Source organism: Cajanus cajan, chromosome 7, assembly GCF_000230855.2.
Source record: "Cajanus cajan strain Asha chromosome 7, NIPB_CcT2T_4, whole genome shotgun sequence".
NCBI lineage: Eukaryota > Viridiplantae > Streptophyta > Magnoliopsida > Fabales > Fabaceae > Cajanus > Cajanus cajan.
This window is the reverse complement of record NC_138523.1, coordinates 22,760,613-22,783,554: the sequence shown is the minus strand read 5'-3', so window position 1 is coordinate 22,783,554 and position 22,942 is coordinate 22,760,613.

The following is a 22,942-nucleotide window of genomic DNA, read 5'->3' as shown; positions in this document are numbered from 1 at the left end:
AAGCCAAGGTCGAGTTCGAACCTTGACACAACATATTTTACTTTACGCCGAGGTCAAATTCGAACCTTGGTCCGACTTATCTCGCTATTAATCAAGGTCGAGTACGAACCCTGAATACGTTTCGCTTAAATCCAAGGTCGAGTCCGAACCTTGATATTATTCATATCACACTCAAGGTCGAGTTCGAACCTCCATACGATTCATTCTACTTCAGCCCAAGGTCGAGTTCGAACCTCGGTATGCTCAACTCAAGGTTGAGTTTGAACCTTGATGTGATCCAATCAAGGTCGAGTTCAAACCTTTATACGATTCATTCTACTCTAATCCGAGGTCGAGCTCGAACCTTGGCATGATCCACTCAAGGTCGAGTTCGAACCTTGGTATAATCAACTCGAGATCGAGTTTGAACCTTGGTATAATCAACTCAAGGTCGAGCTCGAACCTTAGTATGATCCATTCGAGGTCAAGTTTGAACCTCACTGCGAAACATCTCAATTTTGTCCAAGGTCAGATTTGAACCTTGGAACAAATCACTTTGCTCTAAATCGGGTCTAGGCGCCACAGAGTACAAAAATACACAGCGAATGCTGAACGTGTTTTCCAAATCGCGCAAACAGGAAAAATCAAGCCTAAAGCGCAATGACAAACAACCAAAAAATATATACACAACAATGTTTACAGAGTTCAACACATGAATTCAAAGAGAAAAATCAAGCAGAAAAAAATAAACTAAGCCATTAAAAAAGCGGCCTAGGCAGAGGCGTTTTCACTTGAGTTGTCCTCGAGGTCGTCCTCCCTCACCAGCTTTCCAAAGCGAACCTCCTTCTCCACATGCATGGCGGAGAAGTCGAACCCCGGTGCAAGAAGCCTCGCCTGGCGAGCTGCCTTGAGGAATCCCTTCTTGTGCTCAAACACGACAGCCCGCTCAGTTTCCTCGAGCTTCCTCTCCAGCCCGGCCTTCGTCTCCTCCATCTTTGCGAGGTCCACCTTCAAAGCAGCATTCTCCTCTGCTTGGCCGCCGAGAAGCACCTCATCACAAAGACGCTTCTCTATCGTCGCCACCAACTCGGCCTTCTGCGCGGTGACCTCATCCTCCAAAGAGCGCACTTGAATTCGGGAAGAGTTGGCGAGCTCCTGCAACTCCCAGACCTGGGCAACGTAGGTCTCATTAGACCTCAGAGCAATCTCCAAAGACTTCTGGACCCTCTCCAACTCCTTCCTGGTAGCTTGGAGCTCGGCCTCGTTCTGCAGCTTGGCATCCCCTAGAGCACCCGCCAGGGCCCGATTTTCATCCCTCAAAGCCTTGGCCTCTTCCTCCAAAGGTTGAACCCGACCCTTCAGCTTCGCCAAGTCCTCCTGCTGCTTGGACCACTTGTGCTTCCAGTAATCCACGATGGCCATGCCCCTCTACAGGAAGACCTCGACATAATCAAGGCCCTCAACCAGCCCGATCGTCTCGATCATGGCCCGATCATCCGAACTCAACGAACCTTTAGGGAAGAACTTCTTCGAAGACACTCCCACACTCCACAAAGAGTCGATGTCCTCCGACGTGCTCACGTGATCCAATCGCGTCAGGGAGCGACCTTTCCCGAAACGGCTGGCAAGGTACTGACTCTTGGAGGCCCCCTTTGACGAGCCAGCTGGCAGCGCCGACGCCGTAGGAGTGGACATTGGGACCTCGAAGCTCGGCCCCTTGCCGCGAGCCTCAGCAGAAGCCGTAGCTGGCGTCCCCTACTCGGCAACAGGGGCGCCCACCCCTGGCGCCTCCAAGCTCGGAGGCACCGGGATCTCAGCAGCTGTCCCCGCCTGCAAAAGACGATACTAAGTCAGAAAGCCAAGAAGAGCAGGTATAAAAAGAAAGCCACAAGGCAAGGCACCAACCTCGGCGGCCTGGACGACCTGCTCGGCAGCGGGGGCAACCTCCTCGGCGTTGACTGGGGGAGCTCCCTCAGGCGGCGGACTCCCTGTAAGGTTGACTGCGTCGGCATCAGTAGCCTTGGGGGTCACCTCCTCGGCCTCTCAAGGGGTGGAGGTCCCCCCGACCTCTTTCTCCCCCCTCTTTCTTTTCCTGTGAGTCTTTAGGGGGGCCACCTCCTCCTCTTGAGGCTCTGGGACCTCAATCTCGGCGATGTTGTAGCGGTGCTTCAACTCACGCCACTTGTTCTTGCCCATTATGCCTGCGAACACAAGAAATCAGACACATCAGTAACAAGAAAATCCTACAAACCCTAAAAAGAAAGACGAGATACTCACTCTCTAAGCCCCTCTCCTTGTACGTCGAGTTGGCAAGCGATAGGACGAGCTTGCAATCTAGCGGACGAGGGAGTGCTTCAAGATTTGCAATGGCTTTGGCATCCGAGGTCGACAATTGCAACTCCCCCACTCCGTGAAACCTAGCCGGGACCGGCCGCCAGTAGAGAGGGAGCTTCAGCAACCCACCGAAATAGAATGCCCCATCCCCTAACGGGTTGACATCCACAAGCGCCACCCGGAAGAATTCATGTTTAAAATTTTTATAGGATTGGGATTAAAGGGAAAATAGACCCCCAGACTTACTCCCACTCAGAGACATCAAGCCATAGGGAGGAACACTCATTTTCAACTGGTAAAAATGAAGAAAAACGGGCAGAGACACCTCTATCCCCAAGGCCGAGCACAGGACTTGGAAAGCCCTCAAAAAACCCCAACTATTGGGGTGCAACTAGCAAAGAGCCGAGTTGATGAAATTCAAAAAGTCACACTCAAATTGAGTGAAAGGAAGACAAACACCCAAATCCCTAAAAAGACACTAATATACATAGAAATGGGGAGGGTCAGAAGAACTCCCCATGTACACACGCTCACTGGCCTGACAGGGTTCAAGCCGGATCAACTAGGAGATGGAAGGGTCACAGATTCTATGCGATTTCCAAATCGCATTGATTTCCATGAATGACCTAAACACACTCGGGCACTCCCCCATGTCACGCCTGACCCAGGAACACCGGGGACAAGATCTTTAGGCGGGTTATCCGCCTTTTTCTTTTCGGCGACGGCCGTTCCGGTAGCCACCGCCTTGCCGCGCGCCTTACCCTTGCCCTTGGCAGGTGCAGAAGAAGCGGCACCACTGTTACCAGCCATCAAGAAATGGGAGAGATTTTAGAAGAATGAGAAGTCAAAGAAATAGAAGTACCTGGTACTCCCTGGACAAAGGAAGAACAAAAATCAAGGAATGAAAGCCCGGTTACCGGAGAAGGCGACGGAGAAGAATGGAACCAAGAAAGGCGAAGACAGGGAACAGAGCAGAGAAATGAAGAGGCGTCAAGAACATGACAAAGGAAAAGAGTAAAGTGAGAGGGGAAAAGGCGCGAGAGAGAGAAAAGAAACCTCCAAAATTCAAAACGGTCAGGACACGTGTCAGCCAGGGAACACAACTGACGACACATTTAATGAGGCTCCATCATGAGGAGGCACTACCATCATTGCGTAATCGTCATCCCCATTAACGCGCCACCCACGCGTTTCAAAACCCGAAACAACCGTTGTGACACATGGCATCCTGACAGGCAGACGTACGCGAAAGGTCACGGCCCCCTGACAAGCTCGGTCTTAACTCCTCGACCTACGATCTTCGGAGCTCGGGGGGCTAGTGTACTATTCGTACTACTATGTCGAGCTCGAGCTCAACATCCCAGCATAAGACGACCTCAGATACGCGCTATGTGATGTCAGCTCGTCACCCAAATAGATCATAATTGATCTCGGGCCCAAGGACCAAGAAAACCCTAATCCATACAAAGGTACGTGCATTACTTATGCGAGATTCATATTCACAGCACAGGATAACCTCGGACATGCGCTGGGCGATCTCGGTCTAGGTGAGATCCGCTATCTGATTAGATCATAACTGATCTTGGGCCCAAGGCCCAACACAACCCTAATTCACACCAAGGTACGTGCATTATTTATACGAGACTCACAGTCATACAAACCCTAACTTTAGCATCGGAGTCTCTTTTGCAGGTACCACCCCCATCTTGGAGCATCAAGCGTACCAGTGAAGGAGGCTCACCGATCTTACCCAGCAGATCATCCCTACCACTGATCTCCGATAAGAACAAGTTAATTTTTAATTTTTTAGACAAAATTTTAAAACACACTTCACTAATTCCACTTCATCATATTTTTCATGTGCATCCTATTTGGGTCGTGGAATGTCACGTCCTAGCTATCGTTGATGGTGGAACTAGACTACTAGCCTCCTTTCTCTAATAATGTGTCTCACTCATCACTGTTGTGGTCGTCATGGTAGGTGACAATGATCTTGGTGGTCTTGAGTCAACTGACATAGTTCTTCTTAGCCTTGGAGAAGGCAACATTTGCAGTGATCACTAGCACAAAAATCTCATTTTAAAATTGGGGTTTTAAAATTGATTAATAGGAAACCGATCTTAAATGTGACGCGGTGACATTATTGTAAATAATGCCACTACTTTTAAGATCGGTTAAAATTTGACCGATTTTAAAAGATCTTTCAAAATTAGTTAACCTTTAACCAATTTTAAAAGGTCTATTTGGTGCTACATTTAAGATCGGTTATTTAAGAATTGATTTTGTATACTACATACAAAATCGGTTCTTAAATAACTGATCTTAAAAGGTCTCTATTGGTGCTACATTTAAAATCAGTTCTTAAATAACCGATCTTAAATATCCTTGAACAATATTAAAGAAATCATTTTCTTTCTTGCGTTCTGTATTCTCTTCGCTCTATATTCTCTCTTGCACCTCCGATCTCTACTCTCTCACACCTTTAGTCTTTGCTCTCTTCACTCTATATTCTCAAAACAAACCAGATATTTAAAAAAAATGCACCACTTTTAAGATTGGTTGTGAAATAATCGATCTTAAAAATCTTAATTTTTAAAATCGGTTATTCCATAACCAATTTTAAAAGTTCAACTTTTAAAATCGGTTCTTTTAAAATCTGTTAAAAACTTATTTTAAAAATAAAAAATAACTGATTATAAAAGTCTTTTTTCTACTAATGACACCAGTAGAGTGGTAGACACTCTTGCAGCGCATGAGTTCCTACATGATGGGGGAGTAGCCAAGAGTGAGGTTGAATTTGTCCATGGTGAGGTGGTGGTTGGTGGTGACCTCGTAGAGGTAGTGGTAGTTGAGGATAAACTCAGCGTCCTTGTTAAGATCACAAATTGTGAGAAGTTGCTCTTCTTTGAGGGTTGGGGTTTGGATTGAAAGATTTAGGATCTGTACTTAGGAAAGTGGGATGACGAGGGTGATGGTTTGAGTGTAGTGAAGTGCATTTTTGAAATTGTTTATAAAATTTAAAATAAATTTATCTACGTGATAATGGTGAAGTGGAATATAACGAATATAATATATATTTTGTTTGTCACGTAAGTTTTTTGTTTTTTAACAAAAGTTGATGGTAAAGACTGTTTTTGAAATATAATAAAAGGTGAAGGATGAAATAAAAAAAAATTACAAGGACCAAAAATGAAAAAATAATAAATTATAAGAAAAAAATTATATTTAAACCTATCTTTTAATGAGATATTGATGATAAATAAATGATTAGTTAAGTCAAGTAGTGAAATATATAGTCCAACTTATGAATTGTCCTTCTTTGGATATTTGCAATTCAATACATTGAGGAGTAAGCTCAAGGGACCCAACAAAGGTATTGGGGCTAAGGGGTTGAGTGTTGGAGACCCCAATGGCCAAAGTAGCCCTCTTGTATCAAGACTTGACCATAGTTGGCCATCGATCAACCATATTTTTTTTCCATACTTATACATTAGGATCGAGCCAAAATTTAGACTAATTTTTTTTGGTTTTATATTATTTAAGCAATTTGATCAAATTTTGAGGTATGTGTTCAGGATGGAAAACACCTAAACTCACTAAGCTCATGACTGTGCTAGTTTAAGAATGGTTGTGCTATGTGACGGAGAAGCCCCTAGTAGTTACACGAGGCAACAAAACCGTGCTTAGCTAAACATGACCGTGTTAAAAAAATTCCAATTTTTGCATCAAAAAAGAAACACTATCGTGCTCAAAGAAGCATGAACATGTTCCAAAATTGCGTCTTCGCATCATAAAGTTAGGCATTGTTGTGTTCAACGTCAACCTGCGCCCAAAGTTATAAAAAGAAAGGGTTGTCAAATTGTTTCATTTTATTTTTTCTTTTTTGTAATTTTCACTTTGTCTTCTTCATTTTCGGCTCTAGACCTTTCTTTGAACTTTGGAAGACCTTGTTGGACTCAAGTTTCAAAGATTAAGATCATGACAAAATCATTTTATTGGCACCCCATTGTGGAGCAATAATATATGCCCCTTATTGTTTTAGTATTCTTGCTATGTATTTCTTTATGCTAGGATTTTCTTCCTTTTAGACAAGGAACTAAGTTTCTCAGTCTAGGGTTGTGGTGACCATGTATGATTGACTAATTGGAACCTAATTTATTATAATTACCATTTTTCTATGTTAATTAAATTTCCTTTTTTATGCTTTTTTTCAAATTGTGGCATGAACAAACCCTTTTTCATATTTTTATTGATTAATTGATCAAAAACCATGCTATAATTAATTAAAGGACCTAAAATGTAATTTAAATAAAAAATGTTAAATGACCAAACAAATTAATTAATTTTTCAATACTTTAAATTCCACGAAACTTAAATCTTTTCTTAAAAATAATCTCTTTCTGAAGAAAATGAGTTTTCTAAGGGAAGAGATTTTTCATGCATGACCAAACTTTGGAGACATTAATTTGGATGTAATTGTTGGATTTTAACTAAAATCTTAATTAATAATTAAATTATGGGGAAAATGATTGAATAGATAGGTTAGTCGTAATACTAAGTTCTCTTTGAATCTGAAAACAATAATTTAATTACCAACTAAAACCAAACAATTAATCCGCTTAGACTATGTCATAACTCCTTTTAGAAAGTATTACAACCGATCATTTGGATTCAATATTTGAACTTTGTGCTTTGTTATTATTATGATAGGGTATACTTGTCCTTAAGCATACTTTAATATCCAATAAATTTTTGGTGTTGTCGAGGATTACTTAGTATTAACTAAGAAAAGTTTAGCAAGATCAAGGAATTTTTTTTTTAATTCTGTTTTATTTTCTACTTTATATTTTTCAATATTAATTTTATAGTTTATACTAACACGCTATGAAAATTTTGATTTGGTAATTGACCTTGAAATAGACATGCAATTCACAAGTTATGGAGAAAACAAAGGAATACGGCTAAGGATCCTAATTAGACGGTTTAGGATAAGTTTGCACCATGCATAGAGGTGCTTGACAATATCTATAGGCCAACAATGGAAATTTATTTTAAAGAATTATGGCTAAGGATCCTAGAGGATTATTTTAAATACGACTCGTATCATGATTTACTTTATTTGTTATAGGGATTATAATAATTTCACAATGAATTGTTTGATAAACATGTACGAGGTGTATGATTTAAATATTTGATTTAAATTTGTTTGTTATGCCGCCTTTAATGACGTGTATGAGATGTATGCCATGTATGATAGTATATACATGACTGGACACTAGTATAAAAGGGGTATTTCACGTCGGTTATTTTGAGCATTTTACGTCAGAAAAAATACCGACGTTAATGCAGGAGACATAAATCTACGTCGGCCTTGTAAAATCGACGTAAATTTACGTCGGACATTACCAAGGTCCGACGTAAAAAAGTAGTAAAAAAATATTAAAAAAAAATATAACGAGAGCAAGCAGAACGACCCGTTCTGCTTCTTAGAACAACCCAAAAGAAAAGGCCAACGACCTATACAAATAGAACAACTAAAAAATTGAATAGAACAGTTAACCACAATAACAATGCGAAACAAAAAGGTGTTAACGAAACCTTGATTCATACCTGATGAGCTGCAACAGTGTGCGAATGAGTAACAAAGAGTTTACCCCACTCTGCAAAAGACAAAAAAACGATTCAGTAACAAAGGAGAGGGAGAGGGTTTACAGGAAAAAAAATGAAAAGTGATGAAGAGTGAATGCACGCGGTGTGCCTCGCACGATAGACTATGGCCAAAGCCAAGGAATCCACGAGGTGATATCTTAAAAGAACCAAGAGGAATGGGATGATCTTAAAGACCTTTTTCATATATTTTGTACATAGTTCCTTTGTATAGGTCTAATTTTGTCTTTGTATTTGTGAGGCACTTTACTTGCTTTTAATTAGTGATTGTATATTGATTTTAGGGTGGCTTACTTGGAGAGTTTAACTCCATTTAACCTCCTTTGTTGATACATTCATTTTCTATTTTTTCAGTAGGGAAAAGGGGTGACATTTAGCAAAGCTAGGGAGTGTGTTTAGAAATTGGACCTAAGTTGGGCCTAGGCAAAATTTTGCATATTAGACTCATTTTACTCCTAATTTTTCATAGATTTGATTTAACTAGGTCTCATCATCATTTGATGAACCTAACTAAACCAAATCAACAATTTTTGAAATAATTCAAAGGAGGAAATGGAGCCTTGGCCGCCTAGCTCACTTGTTTCTCTTTGGCCGAAATTTCTATGCTACTCTTCTTGGTTTTTGAAGCTTCTCCTCCAAGTTTCTAAACCTTGGTAGGTTAGACTGACATTACCATGGTTCTTAAGTGAACCATGGTCAAGGTTAGCTTCTCCTACAAGTTTTAGAAACCATGGATGGTTTAGCTACACCTTACCATGGTTCCTAGTGAACCATGGTTAAGGTTAGCTTCTCCTAGAAGCTACTTCTCCCTATAAATTCATTTTCTCTTCACTTGTAATCACTTTTGAGCATTTGAGAAATAAAACTTCAGATTTCTCTCCAAAAGTCTCTCCTAAAATCGAAGAGAATTCTCTCTCTAAGGTTTCTCACCAAAGTTTCTTCAAACTTTGCCTTTGTTCCTCAAGCTTCTACAACAAGCTAGGAGTAACCGAACCTATTCCATTGCTTCTCCACCATTGGAGAATCCTCCAAGGTGATTCCGCCACCTCAAGGAGTTCTATCTCAAGAGTTCTTTGGTCCTTTGCATGGAGACTTGGATGAGCAACTATCTTCTCCATGTGGTTCCATCATTCAATTTTTGCGAACTTTTTTACGTCGGACATGGTAGGGTCCGACGTAAAATGTCAAATCTACGTCGGACACAACATACATCCGACGTAGATTTGTCATTTTATGTTGGACCCTACCAGGTCCGACGTAAAAAGGTTCACGAAAATTACAAAAATGTCACCGCATTTTTTTTACGTCAGATTTTAGTGTGTCCAACGTTAAAGAGGTGACGTAATATACTAATTTTCCATTAGTGAGAGAGTTAAGCCTTGGATGTTTAAGAAATGTCGGCGAAAACTTAAAATCCTTCAAATTATATCAAGTTTAAATACCTTCATTGATGCTTGGCACTCGTCAAGGTTTCAATTATTTAAGTGTGGTCATGCCAAAGCTATGCACCTTATTCAATCTTGGTGAGATGCGAAAGGTAAAATATCCTACTGACAATTGTTGAGTTTAACTTAACTGAGAACTTCAAAATGATTGATAAGCTCAAAGGCAAAAGTTGGACACCAGTTTATACTATAAATTAGAATAAGGAGGTATTCACCCAATTGTTACAAAAAGTTGCATAAAGATGCAATTCGATCGAAAGGAGTTTCCTACCCAAATAGCCAAGATAAACCAAAGTTCTGGATGAAGTGAAATAAGGGTTTTGGCCCATTAGAAAAGCTTCCAACGGGATTTTTTGATCCAAAGGGGAGGGTTATTTTTCTTTGAGTGAAATAGTGGGAGCATATTTAATAAAAGACAACCTTGTTAATTATGTCATAAACTGAGATACTTTCAGTTTTCGATTTTATTGTTTTAGAATTTAGATAACCATGACTATGAACACAAACACTTTATCACTACGGTTAGTCCTTGAGAAGAACAGGTTATTGGGGAGTAACTTTCTCGACTAGTAGATACACTTAAAGACTGTCCTTAAGCAAGAGAGAAATAAGTTAAATAATATATGCTTGATTAGCCAACTCTTTATCCACTCATAGATCACCAATACAAAAGAGGTAATTTACGTCGGTTATTTTAAGTTTTTTATGTCAGAAAAAAGTCCAACGTTAAAGCAGGAGACGTAAATTTACGTCGGTTGTGAAATCCGACGTAAATTTACGTTGGACATTGCCAAGATTCGATATAAAAAAGTTGTAAACAAAAAAAACATAACGAGTGCAAGTAGAACAGGTCGTTCTACTTGATAGAACAACCCAAAAGAAAAGGTCAACAACCCAAACAAATAGAACAACATAAAGACCGAATAGAACAAATAGCCACAATAGCAATGCGAAGTAAAAATGTGTTAGCGATTCATACCTGAGCTGCAACAATGTGCGAACGAATAACAAAAAGTTCACCCCACTCTGATTTAGCAACAAAGAAGAGGGAGAGAGTTTATACAGAGAAAAATCTAGAAAATTGATGAGATCTGAGTGAGTGCGTGTGCCTCCCATGCACTCTTTTTATTCACTTTTGCTATTTTTTTTTACGTCGGACTTGGTAGGATCTGAAGTAAAAAAGTTCGCAAAAATTACAAAAATGTCACTGCATCTTTTTTACGTCGATATTTGTTAAGTCCGATGAAAAAGAGGTGACGTAAAAACCTCGTTTTTCACTAGTGGATAAGGCTTCTAAGGATGATAGGGATGCTCATCGGAAGCACCTGAATGATGCCATAAACGTCGAATGTCTCATGCTGCCACCATGAACTTGAAGCTGCATAAATAGCATGAAAGAATGGATGCGTTCAATATGATTGAACCTAAAGATGTTTTTTCAAGGGCATGCAAGACACACTACAAGAATTGTTTTTTTATTTATTATTTTTTTATTTTATTTTAATGATAGTTATTTAACTGGGCTGCTATAACCTCCATGACTATATGCAATTAACAAAGGTTTTATTAACCCTTAGTAATTACTAACAAGTTTTATATAAACAGCAGGCAAGGCTGCGGTTAATATTATTTGTTTATTTATTTTAATTTAATTTTTCTAAAAGTATTTCTTAAACATTTTTTTTTTCAATTTCACCCCGACCTTTTACCTTTCCCTTCAATCAAATAGATCATTTCACCCTAATCAAATAGATCATCACACTCAAGCCTTGTTGTCACTACTCTTAGGTCCTAACACCACCAATCCCAAGCCCTGTCGATGTTTCTCCTAGGCCCCAACCAGGGATAGCCAAAGCATAAGGCTAATAAAGTCCTTGCCTTAGGCCCTTTTAAAAAAATATTTTAAATTAATATTTATATAACTTTTTTAAGACTCATTTAATAATTACTTTTTGTATTTTTAAAAACTCATTCTAAAATGCCCATTTTTAAAAGATATACAATATAATTATTTTTTTAATGTCCGACTTTAAGATTTGCTTATGTTTAACAATTTGTTGGGTTGGCCCACTACACCCAATTCCTACCAACGCTACACCAAGCCCAAGCTTTTCCACACCGAGTCCAATGTTATCCCACCCAAGCTTTGTTGTTCCCAGACCTTAATATCGTCAGTACTAGGCCTTAACATCATTGAACCCATGTGAAGTGAATGTTAGAATGCAAGAAAGGGGTAGAATTGTTTCCCTTTTTAAATATATAAGTAACAAAGAATGCAATAAGTTAAATAAACAAGTAAAGGGGTAAGGAAAGAGAGATTAGACATATGATTTATACTAGTTCACCCAAGCTAGATTATATCCAATCCCCACACAACCTTATGATATTTTCACTAAATCACAACTACTACTATTCAAAACTTAACCACCTGCTCATACAAACCACTACAACACAACAACCTCTGTTAGTAACAAACACTCAACCATTTGTTGAGATTTCTTCACTCAATCACTTATTGAGATTTCTTCACTCAATCACCTGTTGAAAAAATAGCCTCACTGTTACTTATTATGAGACCCACAAAATCTGTTGTGATTTCCTTTTACTTCCTTCCACCATTACACTCTTAATTTTGGTAATTCTTCTTTTCTAAAATTCAAAACCTAGAATTTATCATTATTAAAACCATATTTAGGTAGAATTCAAAATCTCTCCCTATTTGATATTAAGAGAACTTATAGATGCGAATTTTAAGAAGAGTATATATCTTTAATAATCACATATATATTTTTTTAATTCATATCATTTAGTGATTACATCTTACTCCCCTAATTTTTGAATCATCCCCTCAACATATGCATCAATCAATCAAATGATTATAAAATTTTATAGGAGCAAGATATATGAGATGCCGTTGAAATCTTTTACTACACTAAAAAAAAATTACTATTTAGCGACCAACTAAATATATTGCTATTTTTTTTTCATCTTGGTCGCTATTCGTCTCAGCGATAGGATTAGCAACTAAAAGCATTCAGTCTTTAAAAGACTAGTCATTGATGCTATCAGTGACCAAATTCATATTTGTTGCTAATTAGCGACCAAAGTCAGGAGTCACTAAGATTGAATTATTAGACGCTAAAATATTGGTCACCTAAAACGATATGACCACTTTTGTGATCAAAATATTTGGTTGTAACTTCAATCACAATATATTTTAGTTTTAATATTTTTGGTTTTTAAAATTAGTTGCAGATAACCACTGATTACTTCAAATGATAATTCTGTCACAGAAAAAAATTAATTTAATTTTTAAATTTAGTCATATAAGTGGTCGCTAATTCAGTCACAAAAATATATGTTCTAATAATTCACTACTAAATATTTTGATCGCAAATGTTTTGGTATTTTTAATATTACTTTTTAACTTATACTTTTAAACTTGTTATAATTTTAATTAACAATATTTATTTACAAATATTGATTACCCAATTTATAATGAATAAAACATAGTAAACGGATTACAATGTATTTCATAATTGCAAACATAGCGTAAATAATGAAAACTACATAAAATGTAATTGGATCAATAAGATGTGCTAAAACAATTGTTACATAGAAATTCAAAAGTTTGATATAGTAAAAGTGAAATACAATAAAAAAATCCTTAAAGAATGTAAAATAAAAAGCCTAATCAAGAATCTTCTACTACTATATCATCGACATAATCATAGGGGTGGACAAAACGAACTGAATTGAACTGAACTTATAAAAACTATACTGAACTTAAAAGTAGTTCATATGAACTGAACTAAACTAAATATTAGTTCAGACGAACTGAACTGAACTATTCTTTTGTGTTATTGAACTAAACTGAACTATATTATAAAAATTTGAACTGAACTGCAATTTAAACTGCACTAAACTATTATGATATTTTGAATTGAACAATTTTGACTCATTAATCTATCAAAATAGGACACATTTGCCAACTTTACTTTATTTTCCATTTTATTTAAAATTTTCAAAGGAAAAAAAATAAAATTAAGTCAAACAAACTCAGTGAATTTAAAGCCTAAAAATAAGTACAACATAGCTCAATTGATCTGTTAAGTTCGACAAAATTGATACAATTTTTTTTTCAAATCACTTTTTTTCCAAAGTTTTGACTATTAGACTATCGAGCTAATCCATTAAGACATAACATGTTAGACACATTTAATTTTTATTCTTTTATAAAAATAGTTCAATTTTTATAATTCAGTTCAGTTTTTATAATTCAGTATAGTTCAACTTTACAACAGTTTAGTTCAGTTAAGTTTTTTTAAACAGTTCAGTTCAATTTTTTTTACAAACAGTTCAGTTTTTTATAGTACAGTTCACCACCAGTTTAGTTCAGTTCAGTTCAATTTAGTTTTTTTTGCCCACCCCTACATAATCATTTTGAGCATCATAAACACCGTATTAAAATAGAGCGTTGATCTTCTACTATGTCATCAACATTGTTTTGATTAATGTACTATTTTTATTTAGGAAAATGAATGAAGTTTTGGTTTGATGATTACGGAAAATTTTCATTATGTACATGATTTGACTATGAATTGCAATTACTTATTATGTTTCTTTGTTTAGTTTTAGAATACATATTCTACTTTTGATGATGTCCAATGTGAGAGAAAGATATATATATATATTTTTTTTTTAGGTTTTGTCACACACTAACAAAGCAAAATTGACAAGCTTGTATCTTGGAGAGGTTGATAAACATATATGAAAGATAAGTTTTGTCATCATCTAAAATGGGAGTCTGTTGATCAAAATCAAGTTAAGACTCTTATGCTTTAATGATTACAAATGTAAATATATAAGCCTCTTGGTGTTAAGAGTGTAACTTGTAATTTTTCTTATGTGATTTTGCTTTGTGCATGTTTAGTTTTGTACTTAAGTGCTAATCATTAGTTAGTCTATTAATCTTCATAAAAGTTGATCATTGATGATTTAGATTAATAATTTGTAAGTTTAAAAATGATTTGATGTGAAAAATCGAAGTATTGAGTTTTAGCTCAAAATAATTGATTATTTTCATTTTTAATCGATAATTTATCCTACTTTCAAGTAATCCAGAAATAGTTGTAATAATTGATTATCTAGCAAAATAATCGATAATTTTAGAATGGGTTGCTAGAATGAGGAGGGATTCATTTACTTTGGGAGTAAGTCTACCTAGGATTAATATGTTTAATAACTCATGCTCTATATCAAATTTCAACGACCCAACCATTGAATTTAAAATTTTTAATGCATAGATCAAGTATGTAATTTTTAAAAAAAAATTGAAAATCATTTGATAGTTCGTTTCATTAATTCAAATCAATGTATAAAATGATTTTATGATTATCTGTCAATTTGAATTAATGAAATGAAGTATAAAAAGGTTTTCAAGTTTTTTAAAAATTTGCAGACTTAATCTATGCATTAAGAAATTTAAATTCAACGATTGGATAATTAAAATTTGATGTAGAAGATGAGTTTAAATGATAATTTACCCTATTTTCAAGTAATTTGAAAACAATTGCAATAATTGATTATCTAGCAAAATAATAGATTATTTCATAATGGGTTTCTGGAATGAGGAGGAATATATTTACTTTGGAAGTAAGTTTACCTATAGTTAATCTGTTTAATAACCCATGCTCTATATGAAATTTCAACGACCTAACCGTTGAATTTAAAGTTTTTAATGCATATATCAAGTATGAAATTTTTCAAAAAATTTGAAAACCATTTGATAGTTCGTTTCATTAATTCAAATTAATGTATAAAATAATTTTATGATTATCTGTCAATTTGAATTAATGAAATGGAGTATCAAAAGGTTTTCAAATTTTTTTAAAATTTGTAGACTTGATCTATGAATTAAGAACTTTAAATTCAATGATTGGATCATTGAAAATTTGATGTAGAAGATGAGTTTAAATGATAATTTACCTTATTTTCAAGTAATCTGAAAAAAAAAATTACAATAATTTATTATCTAGCAAAATAATCTATTATTTCAAAATGGCTTTATGGAATAATCAATTATTCATCAAAATAATCAATTAAACTATTTTGGATGAGTTTCTAGATTTGTGAATGATAAAATAATTGATTATTTTAGAAAGAAAACTCTGTATAACATTTTTCAATTTTTGAACTTCATATAATTGATATTTTACATTTTCTAAACAACTAAGTGAGCTACTGAGCTGAGTTTATATATATACACACACACATGCACACACACACACGCACACACACGCATGCACACACACGCACGCACACACACACACACACACACACACACATACACACACACACACACGCACACACACACACACACAGGCGCACACACACACACACACATATATATATAAGAGGTGTGTTACCCTTTGTGGGTTCTTCTCTCTTGAATCAAGAGAAATGAATCATCATCATCAATCTACATGGAGAGTTTGGACTCAATGGTTTATTTTTTCACCTATTCAATTTGTTTTGTACATTAGGTGATATCTTTCTTTTTTCTTGATTGTGTTTCTCAAGGTAGAAATTTTTCTTGTAGTGTGTTTTTACAAGGGTTACTTCTTGGTATTTAAGAAATGGGTGTCTTTAATTTTTTTTTGAAGTGAATTGCATGTGATTTATGATTGTAAATCTTTGGATATTAAATATTGGTAGAAATACTCAATCGGGTTGATTGAGTATAAATTTTTGTGCAAACTTCTCTTACCCTCTCTTAAATTTTACTTACTTGTTTAATATTAATAAATGTTCATTGGTGTATGTATTGAATCAAAAGCATAGGATGTAGGGTATTGTTTAGTCTTTAACACATTTATCCCTATAAGGCTAAAGATCAATTGATTATGTAGTAAATAATAAGAAAAGATGTTATCCAAGGAGGTTTTGTAAAAAAATTTAAAAATCCAATTCACTCCCCTCTCTTGGATTAGCCATCTTTTCTAACACTTAAAAGAGAGAAAAGAAAAAAAGAAGAAGAAAAAGAAGGGGGGAAATGAGGCTTCCATTTCATGTATTTTATTATAAAAGTCAATTAATCTATCTCAACTTTATGAGTATTGGATATTGAATGTTGTTTTTCGTATTTGTACTAATATATAGGGACTAAAGGAAAGTAGAAGCATGATGAAGGATAAAGTTGACCAACAAGTGGAAAATGGAGCAAAGGTTGTTGCGTTAGCCATAGGAGTATTTAGTTTGACTTTACCTTTTGGGCTTGTTTTAGAATTCATAATTGTTATTATGTTCTTGTTTCTGGAGAAACATCATTTCTATTTCTTGTTTAGTTAGGAAAGGTTTTCACATTTTAATAAAGGATAAATGTTGTTCTTTTCTTTTTCTTAAATGATATGTTTTATGCTAGTGTGTCTATGAGTAATGAACTACATGTTCTAGATCTCAAAAGGCCTATCTAACATAAATACGAAAAGGATTAAACCCACTAGTTTGAATTTGACATGCCTTTAGCATTGTTGTTTAGCCATATAGGTGAGAAACACATCTCCAATCTCCATAAATGTGAAATATAGGTGAAAAACATACCTAGTAGGTTTGTTTAGTAGGTCACACATATCACTATGTATTAGTCCCAAAATATCACTAGCTCTCTCATCTTTGACCAATGAATGCGACTTTAGTCATTTGGGGTATGTGAATCTTGTCTTTAGGGAAAAATGACTAAATCCTCATTCACTACCGACGGATAATTTCTGTTAGTTACCGACGAAAGTATCTGTCGAAAATTTCTGACGGATAATTATCGATGGATGTATCCGTAAAAAAATTCTAATAGATTAAATTATTTCTGACGGATTTTTTTTTGACACCCCTTTTTTCCGACAAATTTGCATCCGTTCGAAATCTGTCAGAAAAAGAGAATTTTCGACGGATATTCCTCTTTTCCGACCAATTATGTCTGTCAGAAATTTACGTTTTTCTTGTAGTGATAGTCTTTATTGTTGAATTTATTTTTACATTGAGGACAATGTGAATTTTAAGTGTGGGGGAGATTACAAGTTAAAAAAAAATTGTTTTGTGTTTTTTGTTTTTGTTTCTATTTCTATATTCTGTTGTTGTTTCTATTTCTATATTTTTTTTTTGTATTTTATTTTTGTTTCTATTTCTATTTTTGTATACCATTTCAATTTTTGTATTCTAATTCTATATTCTATTTTCTATATCTGCACTATTTCTATTGCTATTTTTGTTTTTTTGTATCAGTTTCTATTTTTATTTGTTTTTTTTTCTTTCTAGTTTTCCCTTTCTATACATTCACTACAATAAATGAGCTAAATAGTAGAGGTTATTTTTATGTTCAGTGGAAGTTTTTACCCTCCACAAAATAAATCGCAAAGGTTTCCAAAATCCTCTGCAATTACATTCGCCACAAGTAATTAACGGAGTTTCTTAGAAACCTTTGGTATTGTGAGTATTTAGCGGCGGTTTTGTTAAGGAGATTTTGAACCTACACTAAGAATGGAGATTTTTTAAAGGAAGTTTCAAAGTTATGCTAACTAGAGAGGTTTTTTAAAGGAGTTTTGAAAGCTATGCTAAATGTAGAGGTTTTTTACTAGAGGCTTTAAAGTAGAATAACAGTAAGATTATTTAGTGGAGGTTTTAAAGTAAATTAACTATAGGAGTCATTAATTAATATTTTTTTTTGGAGTTTCTAATCCTCCCTATTTTCCTGTGTATCATAGTTTTTATACTCATTATAATTGCATAATCTACATGTATTACAATTTCCCATTTTCACTTGTGATATTTATAAGAAACTTAATAAAAAAATACACATAAAATGGATGAAGAAATTCCATTGCTAATAACCAAAATACCAACATATAGTTCAAAGATTTACAATTCAAACTTTTATTATAAATCCAAGTACAACATGAAATCTATAACATTGTAAAATTAGCCTCATACTAAACTTTGAATCCAAAATACATTATAAGCAAACTAAAGGTTGCTAGCAATTATTTGATATAATCCCTATGAACACTTCAGAAGAACTAAAGGAAGAAGATTCAACAAATAAATTAATAAGGACCAAAGATTGAGGTGATGAAATTTTAGCACTAACACCCCTTACCAAGAGGGCTAGAGTTTGTGTGAAAGCTAGATGTGATACTCCCACGGTTAGTGTTTATGAAAAATTTTATTACCACTACTGTCTACTAATGTATCATATCACCATCATTCTAGTGTTTTCTTAGTTTATGTAAAAATTGTAGTCTCAAAGCTCAGTTGCTTTTGTAGTTTTCTTGCTTGTGAAATAACAAGTTATGCCTTTCAAACGGATGCATGATGGTAGCCAATGGAGGAAATATGGACAGAAAATAGCAAAAGGAAATCCATGTCTAAGAGCATACTATTGTCACACACCTGCTCTAGCATGCTCGATTAGGAAACATGTATGCATCAATATGTTTGAGATAAAAAAAATGTTTGAGATTAACTTTTTCGCTAGTGCTTATCAGACAATAAAATAAGAAGAAAAAATAATTTGAGCTTCTTATTTAAACTAAAATTAACCTAAGAACTTAATTTTTCATAGGAATCTTCTCATTTAACTTTTCCAAACAATAAGATGCATAAGGGGACTTCCAAAAATTGGCACCACTGTTCCTATTGACAAAAATCACATCAATCCATTCAGTATGGGAAACCAATTTCAAGAACATTTTTACCAAAAATGCTTCAAGAACCAAGAGGCTTTGACAAAAATACTAACCAATGCAATAAGCACAGACACGTCTTTGTTCTATTGTAGCTACTGTAGTTTCATCTATACGGGGACTATGACACTCTCTACCTCGCATACCATAACACAAATAATAAAATTAGAATAACACTATCTGTCATAATTAAAATACCAAACGTGTTTAGATAGAGAGTATCACATCCATGACTTAAACCAATAACCAAATTAGCAGAAATTACAAAGAAATAATGCTAAGGTTTCCAAAATAATAAGAACAACATCCTAATCTAATCCTATCTAAGCCCCGATGTCACATGTCCTATTAGAGCAAATCCCAACATTAAAGCCTAAGCTTCGTCACCAACATCCTCAACCTCATGCTGATAATCACATGTATAATAGTCAAAGGAAAACAACACAAAAGAAAAGGGAGTGAGAAACATCTCACTTTGGCTCACAGTGTATGAATACACACCAGATAGCCAAACACAAACAAGACATAGCATAGATAGATTAACAACAATATCACATTCCACTCATCAAAGGCATAAAAATCACATTAACGTATAAGATTAAAATGCACATGTAATGGACACGGACTACATATTATCATGCATGTGGCGCTAGTAACACATATCACATGGCATATTGCCGCTAGCAATACACAAGAGTAGTCTAGGAGTACATGTCGAGTCACACCCTCTACACACTCTCACTAGAAGGACATACTACCAGGGTCTAGTCGCGATAGCTAAGCCACACAAGATGCATCTTATGCACACAATGGGGGAGACTGAAACTTACAAACCGAGCTATCCCCAAGGACTAATCCCCAAGCTTTTACACAAGGGGGCCTTCCCTGGCGGTGTATTCCATATCGTACCCTTAAAAACATTTATGCAAATGATGCATGTCAATCAAGACTCTATGCATTCTCATATCACATTATCATGTCTCATTATCATATCTCATTGTCATATAACATTATCATATATCCTCATATCTCATGTCTCATATTCACATAGTCTCGACAGAGCACTTTAATTTATATCAAAACTTGTCTATTTGAAAAAGTAAACACATATTCGTACATCTCATTCAACAAGGAATACAACAGAACAATCAGAAGGTAAAACAAAAAATATTAGAAATTTGCCTATTTCTCATAGGGTTCCCACAGGAACCCACAGAGCATTCTAATTCATACAATAAACATTTAAAATAGTATAATTAACTCATACAATTACCTCTTCAAACAATCTCCTCTTACAATCACCAATGCATTCCCTTAGGGTTTCCCATAAGAACCCATAGAGATCTCAAATCATACAATTATTTACATATAAGGAGAGTAATAGATGAAACAGATACAATTGGGGAAAATCTCCCATACGTGAGCACACAACAAACATAGGATTGAGGGCCAATCCCACTACCCAACATACATTCCCACACCCAGAGTGAGGTTTCCCATTCCCCCCTTACCTCGATAAGTAGGAGCTGAAACTAAAGTAGGATCTTGCTGGTCTCCTCCTCTGGTTTCCCCTTGGTCTTCAAAGAGTGTAGAAGAAAAACAAGTCAGAAGTGAAAAGTGTGCTTTTGGGAGTGCCAGAACGTGTTATTTATAGACGTCAGGAGTGGCCAGAATGACCTATTTCGAATCCGGAACAGCCCATTCTGGACCCATTCATCATGTGTAAAATTCGCATCTAGAATGGCCCATTCTGGGGTTGAGTTAAACCCATAACGACCATGTTTTGAACGACCCATTTTTAAACCAGAATGACCCGTTCCCAACTAGGGTTATATGCCATTTTAGTAGTTTCAAAATATTTAATAAAACTCATTTACTTAATTAAAATAATTATAAGAAAGTAATTTCCATAAATATAAAAACAAATAATAAATAACCATTGTATTAGTAGAAAATTTGGGATGTTACAATTCTCCCCTCCTTTTAGAAATTTTGTCCCCGAAATTACTTGAAGTAAATAAAAACGGATATGTTTCTTGCATCTGACTTTCTAATTCCCACGTAGCACTTTCTTCAACATTTCCTCCCTCAACAACCTTGACTAAAGAAATTTCCTCACCTCTTAGTTGTTTCACCCTTTTATCCTCAATCCTCAAAGGTATAGTTTCATAAATGAGGTTATCCTTCAACTGAATGTTATCCGGATTCAACAATATGAGATGGGTCATGAATGTATTTCCTAAGTTGGGAAACATGAAAGACACTATGAAGATTTGATAGGGATGGAGGTAATGCAATTTGGAAAGCTACATCACCAATTCTCTTAAGGACTTGGTAGGGACCAATGAATCGTGGAATAAGCTTGTGAGATTTAAGTGCTCTACCAACTCCAGTCCAATGAGTTACTTTAAGGAATACAGCGTCTCCCTCTTTAAACTCAACCTTTTTTTCCGTATTTTATCATGGTAGCTCTTCTACCTACTTTGAGATGCTCTCGTTTTATCCTAGATTATCCTAACATTTTTAGTAGTCTGTTGAACTATCTCAGGTCCTAATATGGAATTCTCTCCAGGCTCTACCTAACATAAGGGTGTCCTACATCTTCTACCATACAAAGCCTCATAGGGGGCCATCCCAATACTGGAATGGTAGCTATTATTATAGGTAAACTCTATCAAAGGTAGGAAGCTATCCCAACTACCCCCATGCTCTAAGATGCAAGCCCTCAACAAGTCTTCCAAGGATTGTATGGTTCTCTTAGTTTGGCCATCTGTTTGGGGATGATATGCTGAACTTAATCTAATCTTAGTGCCTAACGCCCTATGCAAGCTCTCCCAAAATCTAGAGGTGAACCTAGGATCTCTATCAGAAACTATACTAGTAGGAACTCCATGCAACCTCACAATCTCACCTATGTATAACATGGTTAACCTCTCCAAAGGGTATCTAATGTTAATGAGAATAAAATGGGCAGACTTAGTTAATTTATCCACAATGACCCATATAGCATCCAAGTTCTTAACTGTCCTATGTAACCTAACTACAAAATCTATAGAGATGTTATCCCATTTCCACACAGGCATCTCTAAAGGTTGTAACAAACCTGAAGGTCTTTGGTGTTCTACCTTAGCTTTCTGACATACTAGGCAGGCATACACAAATTCCTCTACTTCCCTCTTTATCTTAGGCCACCAAAACATCTTCCTTAGGTCTTGGTACATCTTAGTGGCTCCTAGATGGATACTAAGGCTACTCCTATGACCTTCTTCTAGGATTGCTCTCTTAAGCTCAAGCACACTAAGAATGCACAACCTATCCTTAAATCTCAACACTCCATCCACTCCAACTCTAAACTCATTCTCCACACCTTGATTCAACTTCTCTACTTGACTCAATAAGAAAGGATCTACCTTTTGACCTTCTCTAATCTCATCTATCAAACTATTAGTCACTCTCAAGGCTCCTAACTTAATACTTTTAGGGGTCAGCTCACACTAAGCTCATATCTCTAAACTCCACAATCGCAACTCCTTAATCATCAAAGAGGACACTCACCAAGATTTCCTACTTAACGCGTCAGCTACAACATTAGCCTTGCCAGGGTGGTAATGCAATTGAAAGTCATAATCCTTAAGGAACTCTAACCATCTCCTCTGCCTCATATTCAATTCCTTTTGGTCAAACAAGTACTTAAGGCTTTTATGGTCACTAAAAACCTCAAATCTAGACCCAAACAAGTAATATCTCCATAACTTAAGAACAAATTGTTAGAAAAGAATG